Source organism: Vipera ursinii (assembly GCF_947247035.1).
Source record: "Vipera ursinii genome assembly, chromosome: 6".
In the NCBI taxonomy this organism is placed as follows: Eukaryota; Metazoa; Chordata; class Lepidosauria; order Squamata; family Viperidae; genus Vipera; species Vipera ursinii.
Window position 1 is genome coordinate 45631196 of NC_139515.1, and position 23678 is coordinate 45654873.

Consider the following 23678-nt stretch of genomic DNA (forward strand, 5'->3'; position numbering starts at 1 on the left):
AATAGAATAGAATAGAATAGAATAGAATAGAATAGAATAGAATAGAATAGAATAGAATAGAATAGAATAGAATAGAATAGAATAGAATAGAGCTGGAAGGGACCCTGGAGCTTTTATCCATGGGCTGTTAGGCTTTTGAACGGGAAATAATTTTTATAAACTTTATGCATAATTGACTTGTGAGGCCGGTGTGTTGTGCAATTAGTTCACATGGTGTAATAAGATGGAGGGTTTGTGTCACTGTAAGTTGGGGGGTGGGGGCACAAAGGGAGGCTCAGCCAATCTCAATGTATACATGGTTGTACTTTGACAATAAAGGTTCATTCATTCATTCATTCATTCATCCTTGCTCAAGCAGGAGAACCTATGCCATTTCAGACAAGTGACTGTCTAGTCTCTTCTTAAAAACCTCCAGTGATGGAGCACCCATCACTGGAGGTTTTTAAGTCTGTACTTCCCTGGGTCTGTTTCCCCCCCTTCCACATCAGCCCTTTTCCAATCCTCAGGTACTTCCCTGGTGCTCTAGGAGTTTTGAAAGATATGGTGCAATGGTGCAACATCAGCCAGCTCCTTCAGAACTCTGGAATGTAATCTGTCGGGTCCTGGTGATTTATATTCGTCAAGGTCAGATAGGTGTTCTCTTATCATTTTCTTGCTTATTTTAATTTCTGTTTCTAGTTTATTTTTGTGTGGTAGTTTTTTGGTATGTTGGGCTACAATTTCTTTTTGTGTGAACACTGATGCAAAGAATGAGTTAAGCAGCTCTGCTTTCTCCTACTGCCTGTTACTTCCTTGCAATCTTCTCTCTTTAGTGGACCTACAGTTTCCTTCACTTTTTTCTTGTTATTAATATGTTGAAAGAAACTTTTTTTATTATCCTTGATTTCTGTTGTAAATCTTTATTCATTCTGAGCGTTTGCTTTCCTGACTTCATCTTTGCATGTTCTGGCTATCTGCTGATAATCAGGCTTAGTTATGTGTCCCTCTTTCCATTTTTTAATCTTATCTTTTTTGTCTTTTGTCAGAGAGAGATTTGTGCAGCCATGCTGAATTTGAATTTCTTGTTTTTCTTTTTCAGTTGTATTGTGCTGGACTGGGCTTTTATCTTCATATTTTTCAGAGTTTCCCATGCTTCTTTTTTTTAAAAAAATATGTTTTATTAATTTTTTTTTACATAATCACCTTAATATTTGGTAAACATTGTGTTGTCTGGGTTTATATTTAAAAATAATCAATAACAATTTAGTTTCTATAATTCTATAGTCCACACAATAGCTTTGCTTGATGTTTTCTTCTTCCAAAAATGTTCTCTTTTGTCAACTTTGAATTAATACAATTCTTCTTATTTAGGTAATTAACAATTAAATATAGACATTTTTCTAATATTTCTGCAAATAATAACCACATTGATAATTCTTTTCTAACTGATCATCTTGATTGCCTTATCATGGATCCTGTTTAAAATTCTTATTTAAGTTTGTTTTCCCCACAGTATTTGAAACATTCTTACTGGTTACAATTTTCATTACACTTAAGTATTTAAGTCTTTTTCCTCATCCAGGCCATCCCAACACTTTTATGTTTCTCATATCCTAAAAAAACAAAAAGAAAAAAGAAAAGAAAAAGAGATAAGAAGATAGTATACTACCTAAAATACATATCCCTATTAGACTAATGTGCATTTATATCCAGAATTTTTCTCTTTCTTTTAACCATATTCAAGCATTTGTTTAATCTTTAAGTATTCCATTTAATAAATCCAATTTCCTAATCTTTTAGATCTAATCAAAACATTTTTATCCATTCACAGTTTTCTCAAGATCAATTTCACTTAAGTTTTTAAAACATTTCCTTTATATGGACCATCCCAACATGTTTATATTTCTCATGTCAAAAAACAAAACACACAGGAAAAAGAAAGAAGAAATACTATATTACTTGAGGGGCTCATCTCTCTTAAACTAAAATTTATTTATATCCAAAAACTTTCTATTTCTTTAACCATATTCAAACAGATGTTTGATTTTAAAATATTCTCTCTGTTAGATCCCATCATCTAATTTCTTGATTCTCACTTTAGCCTTTTTATTTTGCCAGACATCTTTCCTGATCAATATGTTTCTCTGAATCAAAGAGTCTTCCCATAGTCTTGTGGATGCTGTTGTAGGTATAAAGGGCAAATCAGGTGAGATGTTTTTATAGGAAGGTTTCGCCCCTTCATATTCACTGAATTTGTTTTCCTTTCTTTCTCTCTTAATTTCTCTTATCATTTTTCGTCTCTTAAGTTCTCATAGTTCTCCTGGCAGCTCTCTAATCCATTTTGTCAAATCTTTTTTCTTGTCCTCAGACTTATTTTGTGATCTTAGAGTATAAGTTATCTTTTCCATGTCCATTATTTCCTGTAAGATTTTTCCACCTGGGTTGAGTCATACTTCCATCTATTGTTAGGTTCCATGTTTAAATCTCTCTCCTCTGGTTCATCAGTTTTCTGTTTTATCTGCTCATTCTCTATTATTATTTTCTGAGAGTTTTTTTGTTGTAAAGTTAAATTGGAAATGTACTCATTTATATTTTCAAAGTTATTTTTAATTTCCTTGTGGTTTGAGATCATTGTTGGTTGAATTAGTTACAACATAGCATACATCTCCTCCTTGAAAGTATTTGTTTTTTCTTAGTATATTCTTTCTGCAGATCTCTGGTTTTCCATGATAGCCAAAAATCAGGGTTTTCCTTTCTCTGCAGACAACTTTAAAGTATAAGTATTTGTAATCCAGAAAGGTCATCTTTTTTCTTCTAAAGTTTATATTTCTCACTTTGTGGGTAGCCCAAGATGTTTTATTTTTTTGTCACAGCTGTTCTCTGTTTTTAAGACATTGAAGGTCACAAACAACAAATTATCTTTTCCTAGGCTTTGCCAATTCCTATATTAAAGTAACTACAATATTTTCATTCACCACTAGATGTCAGTACTAGTTTGTTTTCAGTTTTCAGTTTTCAAAATAAACAGTTATTTTCTTCTATTTTCATGCTTTAACAGGAAAATCTTAATACATGCCACCAATTTCAAACTTATCCAGATTTGGATCTTATATTCATTTCATTTCAGTATAGTTCTGTCCCCACTTAAAGGTTTAATTCGCCACTTCTGTATGCAGGAGGGTGGGGCAAAGATCCCCCTCCTTCTCACTTTCAGAGGCTTTTTTCTCCTTGGGATTTTTCCCCCCAGGAAGTCAATTATCAATTTACCAGTTCCAAGCATGTTGTTTACAATCAGCTTCTCCTGCTTGTAGTTTGGGCTATACTCTAAAGTTAAGCTGGCCTTTCTTCTGTTGGTTTCTGGAGGGCTTTTCCCAGACTGATCAGTTTGACTGCTGTCTCTCCACACTCTGTGGGATTTCTCTTCTTCTTTATCACCTCTATGGGGCAACTTCAGGCCCATTTAGGGTCCCTTAACAGGCAAAAATCAGCTGTAGGGTGCGGAGCTGTGATCCCTCAGTTGCTGCACTACTGCAGAAAACCAGAAGCCCAGAGTTTACCTTGCTTCTTGAGTTGTTTTCCCCTTTAGGATTTTCATCCATGGAATATTTTCTAGGTTCTCTCTCAGTTTGTCAAAATCAGCTCTTTTGAAGTTGAAGACACTTGGTTGGGTTATTTTCTATTGCTTGGGTTTGCATTACATTAAATTTCAGTATGACCTGGTCTCTTTCACCATCATACTGAAATTCAATATAATGCAAACCCAGGCAACAGAAAATATTCCAGTGTCTTAAACTTCAAACTTCAACTCCTATTTGACATTTGAGTTTGTCTTCCTTCCCATTCCTCCTTGCCTCCTTATTTGGTTTGTTTTCTAGGAGTTTTTGCTTGTAATTAGGTCCTAGAGATCCTAAAATTTGGTATTAGAATTTGCATTCTATGTGCCAGGGTGCTGACAGCTTTTTTGGTTTTAATCTTAACAAGAAAATCAAACAAATGCTTAACTCTGTTTACTAGATCCACATGTCTCAATGAAGAAGGTTAGAAAAGCTTTATTTAAAAAGGCATCATTGTTTGCTTATTTTTTGCATTTATGTATATCCTGCTGCAATCCATTGACTCCTTCAGCTTGCATATGTTAAATGATTAAAACATTTACTGTACATTTAAAATAGCAACATAAACTCACAAGACCAGCAAATGATATGATGTCAATAAATGTTTGTAAGCTGCCCAGAGTTCCTTGTTAGTGAGATGGGCAGCAAATTTGATGAATAAATAAATACAATAAAACAAGAATAGGAAAAATAAAATATGGAATAATGCATATTCTTATAGATGCTATTTGTTTGTTTGTTTATATCCTGCCCTTATTATTTTTATGAATAACTCAATACTTCTGTCTCCTACTTTCCCCACAACAGCTACCTATGAGGTGAGGTGGGCTAAGAGAATGTGACTGGTCCAAAGTCATTCATCCAGTTTTTCATGACTAAATATGACTAGATTGCATGGTCTCCCAGTTTCTAACCTGGTGCCTTAACCATTAGACCAAACTGGTTCTTCTTTGTTTTTATTTTTTTTTTAAAAAAAATTGGTTCCCTTCACCTTCTGGAACTGTGGGATTATGAAGATTTTCCTCTTTAGATCAGACATGTCAAACTTGCAACATCATTTGACATCACACAACGTATTGGGATGGTTTTGCCATTGCTGGCAATGGAGTGGGTGTGGCTTCTGCATGACGCATCTGGTCCACAGGCCAGCAGTTTGACACCCCTGCTCTAGATGATGTAGTATGTTGGGCCAATTCAGCTTAGAGTAGGCAGTCCTGCAGGTATAAAACCTGCATCCTAAGAATAGATCTTCAATATATGTCTCAGATCGCTCAAAAGGATTCCCCCCTAACTGGGAATTTTCCTATCTTCATAAATTTAATGGCATCCGGTATTGGAAAGATAAGATGTAATTAAATAAGGGGTTTGACAATCAAATATGAATCAGAATCGTGATGTTGTTCACTATGGTTATCATTAATACTAAATATAATATATTGCAAAAATTGTTTCAACTGAGAAGCCGGTAATCTTTTGCCTTGTTCCTGATAACTCTGCTTTATGTTATTAGTGCTTAAAATCCTGTTTCAACTATATAAAAAGAATTAAATGTCTGCTTGGCAATAGAAAAACTTTTAATGATTCTGGTATAGGTCATCTTGCATATGTAGTTCAAAGTTTTTTCTTACTATTTTTTAAAAATTGCTTGCCTTGAACAACTAATACATTCAGAGAATGGCTATTTATAACAAGCAATTTTTTCAACCTTTTGTTCCATCTGTTTTATAAAATTTATATTGAAACAATATATATTTAAATATCATATAAAAGACAACTCTTCCAGTGGATGATAATGTTACTTAGGAATGATCAGATAAAATAGTAACTATATTACATTTGTTAACCCATTCAATTTAGGATTTAACAAATAAGGTAATTAATACTGTACAGCATCATGGCAAGGACCATTTTTACCTGTAGTTCTGTTATAAAGTTAGCAATAAGAACTACCATAAGGTACCTGCTGAAGATATTAGGATGGAAGTATCACATTTAGCCTCATTCAATATGACAAATTTATATTCTAGAATAATCCAAGTTTGAAATTTCAAACTGAATGGGTTGTTGCTGTTAAATCATAAGCACGGAATAATACTTCAGTCTAATGTTGAATTTTCTTGAGTTAATGCAAGAAAATTTGGAATTGTGAAATGGCAGTCTCTTCAAATTCAAAACCTCTTGAATTCATGTCTAGATGCATTATAGCATCCAATAGCATTTACAGTCTCTCACTAGTCTCATCATTCTGACAAAAGCAGTGTGTGTGTAAGATGTTGTGAGGCATGTATAGAAGGTGTGGTATTAGATGTTGCAAGCTGCATCCATCATGCTCCCCCCCCAAACCATGGATGTTGCTTGCAGTATTTAATATTCTTAAAACAAGATTGCTCTTCAGTTTGGAAAGGCAGGGCAACAAAAGTTTTACAGTCAGGATCTGTTCTCTTTCTGTTTATGAACCATTTATTTTCAATGCAATGGAAAAACTGAGAAATATTATTTCATGACATCACATTTAATTATTGTTTTAAAATAGGCTAAATGATGCCTTATATGAAAAATAAAATGCTTTGGTTGTTTCTTTTTTTCTATTCATATAATTTTTGTTTTTTTCCCTTTCTTTCTCTCTCTCTCTCTCTTTCTATCCCTCTCTCTCCTTCTCTGTAAAGCAATGTGAGCCCAGTTGACTAAAAGATAACTTGATTCAGCAGAGGCAACAGATATAAATTTGGTAAAAAAAACTTCAGTCAGGAATTTTAAGCATTAGGTTTTCAGTGCTCTATCTGAGGCTCTCTTGCTAGCTACAAATAGTCTTATTCCTTGTTGTTTGAACATTAGGTGAGTGACATCATATTGGATGAAAAATCTATAACTGAGGGAGCAGGAATGAGTCTATCTCCCCAATGGGGTGTAAAGCTCTTAGGTTTCCTATAATACCTAGTTGCATGTGGTCCTTTACTTCAACAACTTTTAGACCTTACCCCTTCCTTCTGAGCTGCAAAATCAGAAAGATCAACAGATGGAAGCAAAAATATGCAATTACAATTCCTACCTCAGTTTCCTCACTGAGATGATCTTCCTCAGAAATAACATAATTAATTTTATGACATGGTATTATGGTTCAATGCCATATTTGTAATGGTTTGGGGAGATAATTATACTCAGTAAAAGTTTAACTCAGTGTCTAAAAACAGTTACAAGTAGAAAATTAGGCATTGAGCTATTTCATGTTTTTTGAAGCTGAACATAATCTAGGAGCTAAACAAAATCTAGAATACTAATCAATTCTCTCCAAAATCTCTGAAGATTTAGAAATGTTATCTATGGTAATTATGTACTCAAAAGTCCATGCTGTGCCATAAATGCTGGCCTAAAAAAACCCTCTCAAAATTACAATGTATTTTCATTAAAATTGTCATCTCAGCATGATGGAAGAAATAATAGACAGGGAAAAAAATTAAAAATGAGCAGATGTCTAAACAATGGAAGCAAGAGAATATTAGACTCTAATGAATGTCATTAATAAATTCCCCAAGCAGATCATTAATGATATGATACAGTTTTGTGCATATCAGTAATTGTGGTCAAAATTTCAAAAGCAAGAACTGTCTTCATCAAAAATATAAGAGTTAGGTAGATTTTCATAACAAATGACATTCACAATTCATTAAAATTAGGACTCAGAAAAATAATTCTTATTAGTAGTAGTCAAGCATTTGTCATCAATTTCTGATCTTTTTAAACACATAATGGGTGATATAAATAAAAGTCTATCAAAGTGGGATTTTTTTTGTTTTTCTGTTACTGTCAAGATATCTCGATAAAATGAATACTGTCAACCCTGCTAACATTGAATGTTATTGCTTGACAAGAGATTTAATTTAAGGTTGGGAGGGAGGATGAGTAGGATTGCACCTTTCAAGGCCATCTCTAACTAGAGAAGATAAGACCTTGGCAGATTTTCTAACAGAAGGGAAACTGATTCTTTAAATTAATTGGAGAATATGATTAATGACAAAATTAGAAAGGTGGAGAATTGTGTTTTAATATATTGTGCAAGGGGCGGAGATTTCAGATTCCAGCTTCCTTCGAGCAAGCACTTGCCAGTGTATTAGGCTAATAAAGGACTTTTAAGGTAAACAATGCCTCGGAGTCACTTGAAATGCCCATATGTCGGAAACTTGACAAATACATTTAGAAATGCAACACTTGTTATAATGCAGAAATTTAAATATGTAGTCAACTTTTCATTCTCTTTAAATTGTACAGTTTGGGATATTTGCAATGAAGAGCATTGTGTGATGCATTTATATTGTTGTTGTTGTTGCTGAAAGCATTGTTACTTTTCTTAAAGGAAAGCAGTCATATATATTGAGAAAAATGTTAGAGTTAAGGGAAAGCATTGTTCTGGCAGATGGAAAATTCCTTTGAATGCTTATAAAGTCTCTCTGTTAAAAATGAAAGTGACCTTTATTTAAGTATTTTCAATTTAGAGTAATGACAAGATTATTAAATTAGTAGTTTTATATAGTACAAAAATGTTGGGTCTTTCCCTGGGATTTTAGGGCTTATATCCAATACACATTAATTTCATATTCATGCAAGTGAATCCTCAGGGTTCAAAAAGAAATGAAAACCATTGTATTTAATGACCCTCCCTAACTAGAATAAAAAGGCATGGTTATGGTTTAAGCCTCTTTCCATTGTATTTTCCAGAAATCTAATATTTGATTTAGGGTAATGATGCCTCTGAAATTAATCTTGTGCCTTTAATTATTAAATCTCTGGCATTATTGAAACCTTTCTAATTATTCCCTTTGCTCAGTGGTATTAGCAAAATTTATGCTTAAATGTAAATCACTTTAATGTGGGCTTGTATTATTTTCATGTTCATTTGCCTTTTTTGAGATTTTACCTCTGAGACAAAGACAGGTTGACTGCAGCCAATATGTCCTTTATTAAAATGATCTTCTTAGCATTTTTACTAGTAAGATAATAGGAAACTATGGTTCTACTTTTTTTCTGATAAATCCCATTTCTCATTAGCTCTTTTACTCTTTAATACTTTCTATAAAATGAATATTATTTTATGATCAGTTAAATTTATCAACTGACAACCATTTATGTATTCATTACTAGAGAAACACACTTGAGATAGGAGAGTTATTTCTTTCAGACAAATAAAACTACATCAGTCTGCAGTTTAGATTTTATGCCCAATTTTGAATCAGAACTATATTAGTTAACCTCTTTAATTGGACTGATGACTGTAGGCAATCTTTTAAGCTGAACTGTACATGACTGTGTAATCAGTCTGATGGTCTCATGGAGCTGAAAGGAAGCAGCACAAGGCTTTCCCCATATGGGCTAGGATTATTAGCATGGCCTTGGGCTGACACAATATCCATCTCTAGACATTCCTGTAAATATACCTAGTGGTAAGAATCTGCAGAGAGAACTTTGTTAATAGTTTGAAAAAAATGAAAAATAAAAAAGCAAGGAGGAAATGCCAACATTTGACCATTTTGTATGTCAAGTGTGGTGAATTTTCTCTCCCAACATGTGATCAGTGGAAAAATCTATCCCCTTTTTCATAGGGTAAGAATTGAGGGGGGGGGGAAGAATGTGAGAAGGAGAACTTTGGCCATCTTAAAAGAGTGCAATTGCAGGATTTTGTGCTTAAAGGATTTTTTTTCTTAATTTTTCATAGAAAAATGACAGTATTCTAAGACTTTAACAACTCTTAAGTTACTCTGTTTTTCATTGTTTGCAAATGTTATAATTGCTCATTTTTATCACCTCTCTCTCTCTCTTCTTAATACACACGATATAATGTAAAATTCTGCCTTAAGCTAGATTCTAACCAAATTCTCAGGGAAAAGCTGCACTGACATTTCTAGTAGGTAACTGTGTTATGTATTCACATATTATTTGTTATGTATTCACATATTAATGTTATAATAGAGATTAACAGGGCTGAGGTAAAAGCCGTGGCAGCTTTTGACAGCTGTCAAAAGCTGCCGGACAGAACTACGCAGGCGCCAACCGACTGACAGTTCTGCACGCGCTACCGCTGACAGCTCCGAGCTGTCAAAACCAGCCGGCTCCGATTGGCGGAAACGAACGGTGCGGGAACCCGGCTCAGCCCTGATTGGCTAACCTGTTGACAGCTGCCAGTATAAATAGGAGTCATGTTCTTCTGTTGTTGTCTGGTTCGTAAATAAAGTTAAGTTCCTTAACTTTGCTGTCTTGCCTGCTTCTTCGCTAAAGCACTGGCGACGAAGGTGGGATGCCTGCTTGCATAGCTGAAGTCACCGCCTAAGGGGAGAAGAGATTTTTTCCCTTAGCCTGAGCTAGTCACTCACTGAAGTCACTTGGGAGCCTATCTCCCTCACCACGCAAGCAGCTGCACCCACGTCTAGACAGACAGCATGACGAACCACGGCCACATTCGAGAGTTCAACACTCGCCACCCAGAATGCTGGGAATCTCATCTGGGCCAGGTAGAAGGATACCTGGTGGTAAAGAAGATTACAGACGACCGGGCAAAGGAAGCTGCCCTCCTCTGGCTCAGCGGGCCCGCTGTCTATGACGCCGCTGTGGGACTCTTCAGTCCAGAACCTATCGCCACGATCTCCTACGCTGACCTCACCGAGGGGCTGAGTAAACACTTCATGCCCACGAAGTCAGAGCTCTTCTGGAGGGTAAATTTTGCCCGAAGAATACAGCTCCCTGACGAGCCCGCCAATGACTTCATAACCCGGGTCAGACACGCCGCACGGCGATGTCGGTTCCCGGACTTAGAGGACCGAATCCGGGACCAGATCGTCATTGGGCTTAAAGATGAGTGGCTGAAGAGAAAGCTGATCGCCAAGCCCGAACTGACACTGGCTGAAGTGGCGAGGGAAGTCATCGCCTATGAGGACAGCCACGGTGACAACCAACGTCCCCCTGACAGCGGGCCCAGCGGGTCCGTGCACCAGGAGGATGGCGGTTTCAGCGGTCCCGAAGAAGACAACGGCTCCATGGACATAGATGCTGTGCAGCGGCGGTTCGAAAGGCTCAGGCTGCCACGCAACAACAGAGGGGGCTACCAGCCAAACAGGGCCAAATGTGCCAGTTGCGGCGGAAGCCACCCGAGAGCAACGTGCCGGTTCCGTAGTGCCAAGTGCCATGGATGCGGAAAGACAGGTCACCTCAAAGCCGTGTGCCGTAGCCGGAGTCAAGAAAACCTGCATGAACTGGAGGTGACGCCCGCAGGTATGAACAGGCACACCCCCAGGGTCAGGGCCAATTCCAAACCCCTTGTGCTTAACGTGAAGGGTAGGGCGAGGGAACAAACAGTCCACAGCACCCTTAAGCCAAAAGTCAAGGTGGACGTCCTGAGTCACGGGATTCCCTGTGAGATGGAAGTGGACTCTGGGTCCTCCGTCTCACTACTATCTTGGCAAACCTACAGGGACATTTGTAACCGCAGCAGAAAGCGGCCCGCCCTTCGCCCCACCAAACTCCGCCTAGCTGATTTTCAAAAGACGCCCATTAAACTCCGGGGAAAAGCTTCCGTTCCAACAGAGTTCAAAAAATTTAAGGGACCCCTTACGATACTAGTAACCCAGGAAAACAGGACCAGCCTGCTTGGACTGGACTGGTTTGAGGCGCTAGGGATAGCGTTGACAGGCGTCAACGCCACTCAGCTGTCAAATTTAGAATCCGTCTGCCTTCAATTCGCGGACGTCTTTGACAGCTCACTTGGGAAATACACAGGGCCACCTGTATCATTAAAACTAAATCCTAATATAATGCCTGTTAGAATCAAGGCGCGAAGAGTTCCCTTCGCCTTAAGAGAAAAAATAGAAACTGAACTAGACCGATTAACTAACTTAGGGGTCCTAGAACCAGTGGAAGGGGCAGATTGGGAGACACCCATAGTGACCCCAATTAAGCCAAATGGCCAAATTAGAATATGTGCTGACTATAAAGCGACCCTAAACTGCGCTTTAAACGCCCATGCCTACCCGGTCCCGGCTGTCAAAGACATCCTCGCGGCCATTAAGTCAGGCGCCATTTTCGCCAAGTTAGACTTGGCGCAGGCGTATTTACAGCTGCCTGTCACCCCTGACACCGCCTTAGCGCAGACAATAGTAACCCACAAAGGAGCTTTTAAAATTAACCGCCTTCAATTCGGCATCTCTGCAGCCCCAGGGATCTTCCAAGAAATCATGGAAAAAACACTGAAAGGGATCCCTGGGGTCTGTCCGTATTTCGACGACATCTTAATTGCAGGGAAATCAGAAAACGACTTAGCTGACAAATTAACAAAGGTGCTCCTTAGATTCAGGGAGGCTGGCCTTAAACTAAGACGAGACAAATGCTCCATAGGGGTGCCCTCAACAGAGTTTTTAGGGTTTAAAATTGACGCAAAGGGAATTCACCCCACTGAAACAAAAATTAAAGCCATTAAAACAGCACCAACCCCTAAAAATAAACAGGTACTACAAGCCTTCCTAGGGTTGGTTAATTTTTATCATACCTTCCTGCCTCACAAAGCCTCCATCGCTGAACCCCTCCACAGGTTATTAGATAAAGGAAAACCCTGGAACTGGTCACCTCAGCACGATAAAAGTTTTAATCTCCTAAAAAACTTACTAACTAGCAATGCAATGGTAGCACTGTTCAACAAACAGCTACCCTTATGTCTGGCTTGCGATGCCTCTCCCTATGGCATAGGAGCAGTCCTAAGCCACTTAACTAACGAAGGAGCGCAAACCCCTGTAGCGTTCTATTCCAGAACGCTGTCAAAACCTGAGCGCAATTACGCTCAGATTGATAAAGAGGCTTTAGCTATAGTGGCCAGCGTAAAAAAGTTTCATGACTACCTATACGGCCGACATTTCACCATTTTTACGGACCATAAGCCTCTATTAGGAATCTTTACAGTAAACAAACTAACGCCCCAAATATTATCTCTCCGCATCCTGAGATGGTCCACCTTTTTGTCAGCCTATTCATTCGATTTAGAATACAAACCAGGGAAAACCATGGGCCCTGCTGACGGCCTGAGCAGACTGCCCCAACCAATAATCGACCCAGACCCAGCACCAGCTGGCAAGATACTGGCTATCTCAGATCTGCCTGAATGCCCATTATCGGTTAAGGACATTTCTGCAGCCACTGCTGCAGACAAAACACTAAGCAGAGTCTTAGGCTATGTCACGTCTGGCTGGCAATCCACACCCCCAGACCCAGAATTCCAACCTTATACTTTAAAGCAAAAGGAATTATCCACCCATCAAGGATGTTTATTATGGGGCAGCAGGGTAATCATACCTGAAAAACACAGACTTAAGGTATTAGAAAGCCTCCATGATGGTCACCCTGGGACCGTCAAAATGAAGGCTCTGGCCAGAAGCTATGTCTGGTGGCCAGGATTAGACAAGCAAATTGAAACGCATGTAGCCGGCTGCTATTCCTGCCAACTTGTCAGAGCAGCCCAGCCCCAGGCTCCCATACACAGATGGGAAACTACAAAGACACCCTGGTCACATATCCACATAGACTATGCAGGTCCATTCCAGGGACAAACATTCCTAATAGTCGTGGATAGCTATTCGAGATGGCTGGAGGTGGCACCAGTGACTAGCACGACTTCAGCAGCCACAATACAAGTTTTAAGGGGGTTGTTCGCAACACATGGGCTTCCGGATGTAATAGTCTCCGATAACGGCCCCCAATTTACTTCCTACGAATTCCAGAGTTTCACAACGGCGAACTCTACTAGGCACACCACCACGGCTCCATTTCACCCATCCACGAACGGCTTGGCAGAGGTGATGGTGAAATCAACAAAAGAGGCACTGCGGAAAATCATCTCCGGCAACTGGCACCGCAGACTTACTCAATTCCTTTTATCGCAACACACCACCCCATGCACAACTACAGGAAAGTCTCCAGCAGAGCTTCGCTGGGGCAAAAGACTAACTACCAGACTGGACCATCTACATCCTGACAGATCCCCTCCAGACCCAGAACTGCCCTTCCAGCACAGGACTCTCAGCACAGGGCAAGCTGTCTGGGCAAGGAACTACGGAGGGGGCAACAAATGGACACAGGGGGTTGTCATTGAACAAACTGGTCCCCTATCATACATCATAGACACAGGACACAATTCCCACGTCCGCAGACACATCGACCAACTTCGGCGTCGCAGCCCTCAAAATATAAGGGAAAGGGGGAACGACGAAATGCAGGCAGAAGCCCCGCCGCAAACACTTTCACGCCAACCCCCCCGATCATAATGTACCACTTCAAGACCCCGCTCCAAATGACGCTGAAACGACGGAGCCATGCCCCATGCCCCCTGAGCCAGACCTCGATACGCCTGGGGAAAGGGAACAACCAGCTGAGACAACCCCCCGGCGCTCCGAAAGAATAAAAAGACCCCCCGCCTACTTAAAAGACTTTGAATGGGGAAACCCAAAAAAGAAACAGTTGGGGAAACATCAACTCAATCAGAGGGAGGGGTAAGGGGTGTTATGTATTCACATATTATTTGTTATGTATTCACATATTAATGTTATAATAGAGATTAACAGGGCTGAGGTAAAAGCCACGGCAGCTTTTGACAGCTGTCAAAAGCTGCCGGACAGAACTACGCAGGCGCCAACCGACTGACAGTTCTGCACGCGCTACCGCTGACAGCTCCGAGCTGTCAAAACCAGCCAGCTCCGATTGGCGGAAACGAACGGCGTGGGAACCCGGCTCAGCCCTGATTGGCTAACCTGTTGACAGCTGCCAGTATAAATAGGAGTCATGTTCTTCTGTTGTTGTCTGGTTCATAAATAAAGTTAAGTTCCTTAACTTTGCTGTCTCGCCTGCTTCTTCGCTAAAGCAAACTGCATCTGAGAGTGAAAAGAAGTAGAGTTATTTATTTAATTCTACTTGACCCATCAGTAATTTTTACAACATTGGTCACAGCTATTCTTTTCACCATTTTCAGAGAATGGAAACTTTCATCTGAAGTGATTCTACAGTTCTCTCACAGAATAGATTTAAGAAAGGTGCTGAAATTGCTCTTTCAGCTATTGGGAATCTTCATGTTGTATGTTATAACATGTATGTTATAAGGTTGTATTCTACTTCTTCACTGGTTAATATCTATATAGAGTTCTTGAAAGATATCATTGCAGTGCTTTAGTCTCTTAATTACCTAATTCATCAACTCTAATAGCATAGTTTTTGGAATCCCACACAAGGAGTCAGAGACTGAATAGATTTAGGTAATCCAGATAGGACTGGGGGATTTTTTTTTAAAGAATACATTCAGTCAAAGCACTTGCTTTGCCCTGTCTTCCATCCCACTGGACATTGTAATGTTGATAGAGAAAAAAAAATCTGTAGTGAGGATGTAACTTCATTTGGTGAAACCTATTATGTTCAATGACTATACCCATGGTAGCGAACCTATGGCACGCATGCCACAGGTGGCACGCAGAGCCCTCTCTGTAGGCACGCGCACCATCACCCCAGTCCTAGGCCTTCACCTGGGTTTTACAAAACCTTTTCACTTTAGGCCTCCACCACCATGTGCAAAAAAAAAAAGAAGGCTCAATCAATCAATCAATCAATTTCAACTTCTCCCGGAAAAAAATAAAGATCTCACAAAGTTAGAATTGATTGATTGAACTTTTTAGTCCCACCCACTTTGCCATTACTACCGCAGTGATGCCCACCCAATGGGCCACACCCACCCAATGGGCCACACCCACCCAATGGGCCACACCCACCCAATGGGCCACACCCACCCAGCACCCGACGATACATAAGCGGGTTTTGGGTTTCAGTTTGGGCACTCGGTCTCTAAAAGGTTCACCATCACTGGACTATACACTACCCTTAACTATAAAGAGTTCATGCTCCTATGGAAAGTTAGAATGATGTTCCAAAGATGCTTTTTCATGAGGCAACTGTACTTTCTTGTTTTTCTTTGAAGATGTTTTGCTTCTCATCCAAGAAGCTTCTTCAGCTCTTCAGGATAGAGAACACTGATTTTATTTATTTACTTTATGGGGCAAATTTTGCTTCTGCTTAAACCACAACAATTAGTTCCAATATTTAAGAAGTATTATTTTAGGTAGTCACCTTGTCTGCTTTGGTGAAGAATAGGCCACTATATCTTATGTCTCCTATATCCATAGCAAGGATCTAATTTAATGAATAACAGAGTTGGATGGGACCTTGAAGGTATAGGCAGGAAACCCCATACCATTTCAAACAAATGATTGTCCAATCTCAGTAATTTGCAGATGACTGAACATGTCTCACTAAACACTTTGTAAACTATGTCAGATATCACAGGCTCAAGAATCTGAATGGTCTTGCAAGACATTACCTCTGTCATCTTATGAAATTCTGATCATCTAGTATCCAGCTCCGTGATATGAGCAATTCAAATGAAAGTACCTGGCAAAGTCCCCACAAAGGCCAACAAGATCCCAGAATTCAAAACAGAATGGATTACTTTGAGTAATGTTGCTAGTCAGATGAAATATGTGTAGAGAATGTCCAAATGAACATCTTTGTTTCTTGTCTTTCATCAGTGTGTTGTAAAAGTATTCTTGGGTAGTTCATTTCTCAGATTTATTACTTGGATATCCTCAATGAACCAAGGAATCTTTGGATCAGTTTCTCAGGAAAGGCTGCTTAGGAACAGCCCTAAAACTGCCCTGGCTATTTATACTCAAAAGATCAACCAAGTGACCCACAGAGTCACTAGGTCTCTGGGAAATTCTCTGCTGAGGGCCTGTAAGAATATGCCAAGGGCAGACAAATTTAATGGCTCTCTCTCTCTCTCTCTCTCTCTCTCTCTCTCTCTCTCTCTCTCTCTCTCTCTCTCTCTCTCTCTCTCTCTCTCTCTCTCTCTCTCTCTCTCTCTCACACACACACACACACACACACACACACACAGGGTTATCAGTGGCTATGGTGACAAGATCTAACTATGACAATGGACTGATGCTAACATCTTCCACTCTCAGATCATCTATTAATTGCTCCAAGGTGAAAATTGGATACTTTAAATTGGTGCTTGAGATAGATTCATAATTGTCATGGCAGCAAGGAACTCTCAAGTCATCCCAACTAGATTTACAATACACACAAAGACTGGGGAATCCATTACTTGCCCAGAAATAGACTTGAGGATTTCAAGATAGGAAGTAGCTGGTAGCAGAGAGATTAACACTCTAACATCATCTAAATTCATCATCATCATCTATATTTAATTGACTGGAAGGAAATGAATCTGGTCACCAACAGATTCTTGCTGAAAATTAATATCATCCTCTTCCCCCTTTGTCCTGAATTCATGTTGGATGTGCTGTATTTTATCATATCTCCATCTGCACAATGCCGTAACAATCCTCTCTTCACCTTCCATCTCCCCAGCAGTTCTACATTCCTCTTCCAGTCTTGACTTCTATTAGTTTTCATTGCAAACCCTTTTATCATATGATTTTCAACCACCTGTTACCTAGCTGGGCTGCTCCAACCAAGTAAGGCATATTCAGTCTCTCACCCCTTAGACGTTCCTTCTGGTCTCTCAATAGAGGATCCATACACTTTAAAAACTAAAAAAAGAAAAATACCATGCTGTTTATAATGTAGAATGTATTACAGTGTACAGTATGTAGTTGACACAATGTTGTGGATGATATTCAAGAACCATCAAGTTCATATAAGAACTAAAATTCATTCCATGCATCTTTACAATGTCTGTAACCCTGCCCTACTCAACTAAATAGCACAGGGGGGAAAAATCTTCAAAAGCAAGTATTTTAAATTATATGAAAATAAATCCCATACTTTCCATAGTTGATAAAAATGTGCTGCTGTAAATGAATCATTAGTTGACATCAGAAAAACCTATAATAAAAATATTGTCCATTTTTTGTCAATTGCAAGAGCAATAACGATACCTTCATTTACCAGGGTATATCTACACTATATACCTTATCAGTAGCTAAATATTGCAGAAGCTTAACTGTCATTTTTCATGGCCAAGATTTGTTTCTGCATACAACATATTTAGCATCTTTGTGCATTAGATCATTTTTTAAAAATAGTCAGCTTGTTACTTTGAAGATCTATATAAGAATTATCTGGTTAGTTGCAAAACAAGCTTAACAAAGAAATGTTCTCCTTGGATGCTTTTATGTTAAAAGGGAAAAGTAGCCTGTCAGAAATAAATGGGAAATGTGAACCTTTACTGAATTATTCATGCATGCTAATATAGGTAAGTAAGTATGTAACTCCTCCTTTTGTCGATTTCTCCATCTATTATAGCTTCCCACTATTTTTTTCCTTTTGTATCTTTTCCCCTCCTTTTGTGCATGAAATTTGATTGAGGTCTGCTTGACATCCTTGGTTGCAAATTGCTCACTTCTTATATACACACCGAAGGAGATAGAAATGGAAATGGAGGAAAAAGAAGAAGAAGAAGAAGAAGAAGAAGAAGAAGAAGAAGAAGAAGAAGAAGAAGAAGAAGAAGAAGAAGAAGAAGAAGAACAGGAGGAGGAGGAGGAGGAGGAGGAGATAATTTGTAAAGTAAACTTTTTTCTGATAATAAATATTATGTCGATGTCTCTCCCTCCCATGCCAAAGTGAAATCCCCAAAGTGTTAGTGGAGCATCCCATTGTGCATTTAAGGACAGTGTTTTCAATACAATAGTAAAGTAAAGGTAAAGGTTCCCCCGCATATGCGTGCTAGTCGTTCCCGACTCTAGGGGCCGGTGCTCATCTCCGTTTCATAGCCGAAGAGCCAGCGCTTGTCCAAGGACATCTCCATGGTCATGTGGCCGGCATGACTAGCATGGAATGCTGTTACCTTCCCACCGTAGTGGTCCCTATTTTTCTACTTGCATTTTTACGTGCTTTCGAACTGCTAGGTGGGCAGAAGCTGGGATGAGTAACAGGCGCTCATTCTGCTATGTGGCACTCGGGATTCGACCCGCCAAACTGCCGACCTTCCGATCGACAAGTTCAGCGTCCTAACCCACTGAGCCACTGCGTCCCTTCTTTCAATACAATAAGATTACGTAAAAATTGTCAGGGAGTAGGAGAGAAAAGGAAAGGAAAGGTAAAGTTGACTTGAGCTGCTTATTGTAAATGACTTTCTCAATAAAGGATTTTAAAAAGACATTTATTATTGTTGGGTCATTGCACTCTGTACCATTTATAGCTTCCAAACAGCCGTTAAATGTCAAACAGTCACAAAAGTAGTCCTGAGAACAAGATATTACATTAGTTAAGCTGTGAGGTAGTAAGGTCATGAATAACTATGCTTTGGTCTAAATCTCAAGGAATCTTAGTTCAGCCTTCTTTTGTGAAACTGTAGATGCTATAAATGACACAGATGTATTTTTATAACCCTGCCTCTGGGCTACAAGACTGTGGACCAACATTAATTTAGTCTGAGTCTGCTTTTACTTTGAACTTCTTGTATTGTCCAATCACAGATCTCAAGCATACCAGGTTGGAAATAGTCACATGGTACTTGGCAGTACTAAATGGATTATTTCGTACGTATCAGTGAAGGGGAAGGACCTCATTTCAGTCTGGACTTTGTCCTGCAATCTGGATTTCTACAGTCTCAACTATCTGCTTCTTACACCAAGACAAAAACTGCTAATTGGAGTTTTCTTTTGATTAAAATGCTGTTTGTAGGCATATGTGTGAGAGAAGGCATGCTCCTAATCTAAATGGCTTTTTTAAAATCATAATTTTTAATTGGGTGAATCATGTGAAGCTTTGGTTGCCCAACAAGGCCTGGTTCTATGAAAAGAAATAAACAGAGGCTGACCGGAACTTGCAGAGGCTGCACACGTGGTTCCCACCACACCCTGCACACCTCTGAGGGTTGGCGGCGTTGCTGGGAGGCCTGGGCTTGTCTGGGTGTCTGGCTCGCTGGCCGGGGGTCGACTTCTGCTGGAGGAGGTCGATGCTCTGGTCGTCCTCCTCTGTGGCACCTTGCTGGTGGATGCTGGTCGCCTGGTTGCCGGACCGGGTTTGCTGGCATGCTTGGACGGCCCTGCAGGATGCTTCATGGGCTAGGATGGCGTCCTCGGCTTCCTGGACCAAAACCTCCTCTCTCTCGAACAGGTGCTCCTGCAGCCACCTGTCTCATAGGCCGCAGATCAGCCGGTCCCGTAGCCGCTCCTCCAAGTTCGAGAACCTGCAGGTGATGGCGGCTTCTCATAGGGCGGCGAGGAAATCGGCACCGGTCTCGTTGGGGCGCTGGTCCCTTTTTTTGAATTGCGACCGCGTGGCCACCTTGGAGCGCCGGGGCTTGAAGTGGCCGTTGAGTCTGGCCACAAGGTCCTGGTACGCAACGGTTTTGATGGCCTCCTGGGCGAACAGGTTCGCAGCAATCTCCAGCAGCGCTGGCCCCCCGATGCAAAGCAGGGCTGCCGCCTTCACACCGTCCTCCGATATCTGATTGAACCGCATGTACAGTGAGCTAGGTAACAGGCCCAGGTCTTGGGGTGGCAGGTGTCGAACTCGCGGGGTTGTCCGGCTCTTGCCATGGCGGTGCGGTTGCGGTCTCGGTCGTGGATGTGGTGCTCGGCATAGTCCAGTCGGCTGGCAGTCGTGGGGGAAGAAGGAAGGGAAATTGCCTTTCCCTTCAGCTCACGGAGCGTTTCCCCAGTGACTTCAGCTCTAGGTCAGCAGCAATCCCACCTTCGTCGCCACTATTGTGCAGTGGGTCCGACACAAGGAAGAGACGCCAGCCAAAGTGTGAGTTCAGCTCTTTATTGGAGGGGGGTAGTGAACTGGGGAATGAGGGTTACCTGGCCTCCTTAAATACCCGGCCAGGTAAGCAGACAGCCAATGGGGTTGGCCCTAGGTTTCCCGCCAAAACTGGGTTTCCCGCCGAAACCATTCAGGCCAACGCCCTCTGGTGGCTGTTGCTATGGAGGTGCCTGCATACATAACAACAAGTATCAGATCGCAGTGTGATTTATATCATGGCTTTAAAGACAGGAAGACAGTAATAAGGTCTGGAGAATAAAATCTATCTACTGATTCTTTTAGTATTCTAGATTACAACTGATATCCTAAAATTTTCTTTATGTATGCTGCCTATTTCTACTTGAAATTTTCCCCTCATGTTTTAGCACAAAGGTCTAAATGTATTTTTTATGAAGACCTTTTGAAGATTTAGAGTTTTTTTTTTAAAAAAATAAGCATGTGGTTTTAATATTTATATTTTATAATATTTTAATAACAATTAGGGAATGGTGACATATATATTTATAATAACAATAATCTGAAACTATCCCTACTATTAAAGCATGATGGTTAAGAAATGATAAAATACTCTGCATTGATATATAAGCAGAAATCGAAGCAATTCAATGTATAGTATCCTCCAGTTTTGCTGTTTATTTTTATTGATGGAAGCTGTTTAAAGTCCAATGTTTGTTTTCTAAAGCATAAAGAAAATTGTTTCAATTGCTTCATCTTATGTATTTGTTTTCCTTGTTTCCTTGAACAGAACCTTTTTTGATATAAAACCAAGCCTTTAATTTGTTTGTCCCAGGTCCATTGCACAAGATGTCTCAAGTTACAGTAAATTACAAATGCATATTTTTCCCCAAGTACATCACAAAGTCAAGTAACAGGCAATTCAAAGAAATGTTCTAGGAACTTTTTCTGTCAATTACAGCTCTAAATATGCACAACAAGAACCTCAACAAACGAAGAAAAATTAGTTCCTTTTGTTAAGGAAAATTAACTAGAAGAATTTGGAAATGCAGCCTTACTTATGACAGACTGTGGTGTTTGTAAGATTTTCTTGTTTTGTGTTCTGTGTAGTGAATAATGAAGCCTGAAATCAGGAAACCAAATTATACTTGCAAATAAGTGAATCCTGATTGGCTCTTCTTTGTTCCATGAAAGCCATTATTATTTACCTGGCAGGAGGTAAATTAGTTTTTGCTCACATTCCAATGTCTTCTCTCCTATTATTTTTTTAATAATGATTGCACATATCCTGACAGCTTACATGAATTTAGGACAATATTTGATTGTAGTGCTAAGTGGAATTTTAAAAAGAAGCCTAGCATAGGCCCTAAATCCTTTGTTTATAAAACTGGGCATGTCCTGAAACAGGGATCTTATTCTCTGCCTTGTTCTACTCATCTATCTCAAGACTTCATCAATAAGAGTCAGATATTTCACATTTCTATTTTATTATAATGCAATAACAGAATCAGATAATCTGCATGGTGCATTTCATAGATTTCTAATGAAAGAACTGAAATTCCAAATGTACTTTAGCAAATCAAGTTATAGGAACAGTGAGCTACTAGTAGCACCTATTAAGACACTGCAAGAATGTTTGTTTAAGGACTACCTAGTGCAAAAAGGGATAGAAATAGAATTATGATAAGAAAAGAGAAGACTGTTCAGTGTGCAGTATTATGGTTGCTTATTTATCTTTTTATATTAAATTGCATGTTCCATAACACTGACCTTGGATATATGTTACATTTTTTCTCAAGCCAGTAACATTTACCACAACTTACTGTTCCTATATTCTATTATTGTTCCTCTTAATCTATGGTTCAACAAAGCTTATTTTGTAGCTAACCCTTAACTTTAATAGTTGTGTCACAGTCTGCAACCTGATGGGTGTTCCTGGTAGCTTCAAAATTTAGTATAAACATTTGCAAGCAATCCACAGTGAAAATGATTTTTTTATGTTTTCTTTGTGAGCAAATGAATCAGGGTAGCTTAGTAACTTTGGTGCATTCACATTTGTGGGCACAGAGATCCTTTATGTAGCTTTTATAGAACTTGATTTCTGCTCCCTGAGCTAAATATACTTTAATATTCAAAGCAGAGGACAAGAAATTACCCTAGAACTTGCAATGCAACCTTGATGTTTTTAATGAAATGAATCAGTACTCACAGCATCATCTTTGCCAACTGTGAGCAGGAAAATGATGCAGGTGTTAGAAAATACTAGGAGAGAATGGATAAAAAACTGACAAAAGAAACTGAAAAATGCTTGCAACTATCCAGCTGTTTCTCTTCTTGTCATCTTTTATATCTGGTACAAGAACAAGCACATGCTTTTGTTCAGTGGTACTATTCTCTCTCCTGGCACACATGCATACAACAGGCAAAGAGAAAAAGAATCACAAGAAAGGAGGATGCAGCTGAGGGAAAATTGCCATTGTGTGAAAATAGTGAAATTAAAGGAAGGAAATCAACTCACAATGTGCTCAAGATGTTGAATGTAAGTGGATGACAACCCCAAAGCATAATTCTGCTTTCTTTCTTCCATATGGCTAGCAATAACTTGAGTTTGAGTCAAACCTATTGCATGTTCCATTATTGATTTCAAAGGTGTCTGAGATGAATATAATCTATATTTACTTTTTATTTGCCAGTGCTACATGTAATAGTTCAGATACTAATGGAGCTAGGAACTCTTTGTCAGCAAAACCACCCTTCTAGGTTTATTGTCAGTAGAAAAAACGGAAGAGGACAGTAGTGCATGTTGGTTTCAGCTCCTAGAATTATATTTAAAGTTAAGTATAATTTATTAATTTATAAAAATGCTGAAAAAACCTACTAAGAGGAGTTCCATAAGAACTCTTTTCAATTAAAATTCCATCAAGTCTTAATTAAAGTATCAGAAACCAAGGAGACCATGGTCTATCAGATATGTTATTTTTGATGAAAAATTACATAAACCCTTGGCTATCTCTACTAAATAAGTATAGAACCTCTTGACTAAATAAGTACAGATTCCAATTTCTCTGAAATTCTCTTCTTTAAATACTTTTTTCTAAGGCATGCTTTCTTTGATGAGATAAACTGAAAATTGCAATTAAATTTTCTTTCAGATTTCATTATGAAGGTTAAAGCAAAATGATAATAATAGTTTGATTTGATTTGAAAAAGAAGGATTGCTTGGTTTCTTCTCTGAAAACCACTCATAGTCTCTGGGAGTGAGACAGCACAGCAATTTAATAAATTATTATTATTAAAACACTTAAAGGTTGAGATGTGCTTAAATAT

The 23678-nt window shown here is 39.2% G+C and overlaps 1 long non-coding RNA gene across 1 annotated transcript in view; it reads left to right on the forward strand.

Moving 5' to 3' along the window:
- The first annotated feature begins 594 nt into the window (after positions 1–594).
- Positions 595–23678, forward strand: part of LOC310642319 — a 345606-nt gene continuing 322522 nt past the window's right edge. Inside the window, exon 1 of the long non-coding RNA XR_014492888.1 lies at positions 595–689. This is a non-coding gene — a long non-coding RNA (uncharacterized lncRNA). The remainder of the gene's footprint in view (positions 690–23678) is intronic.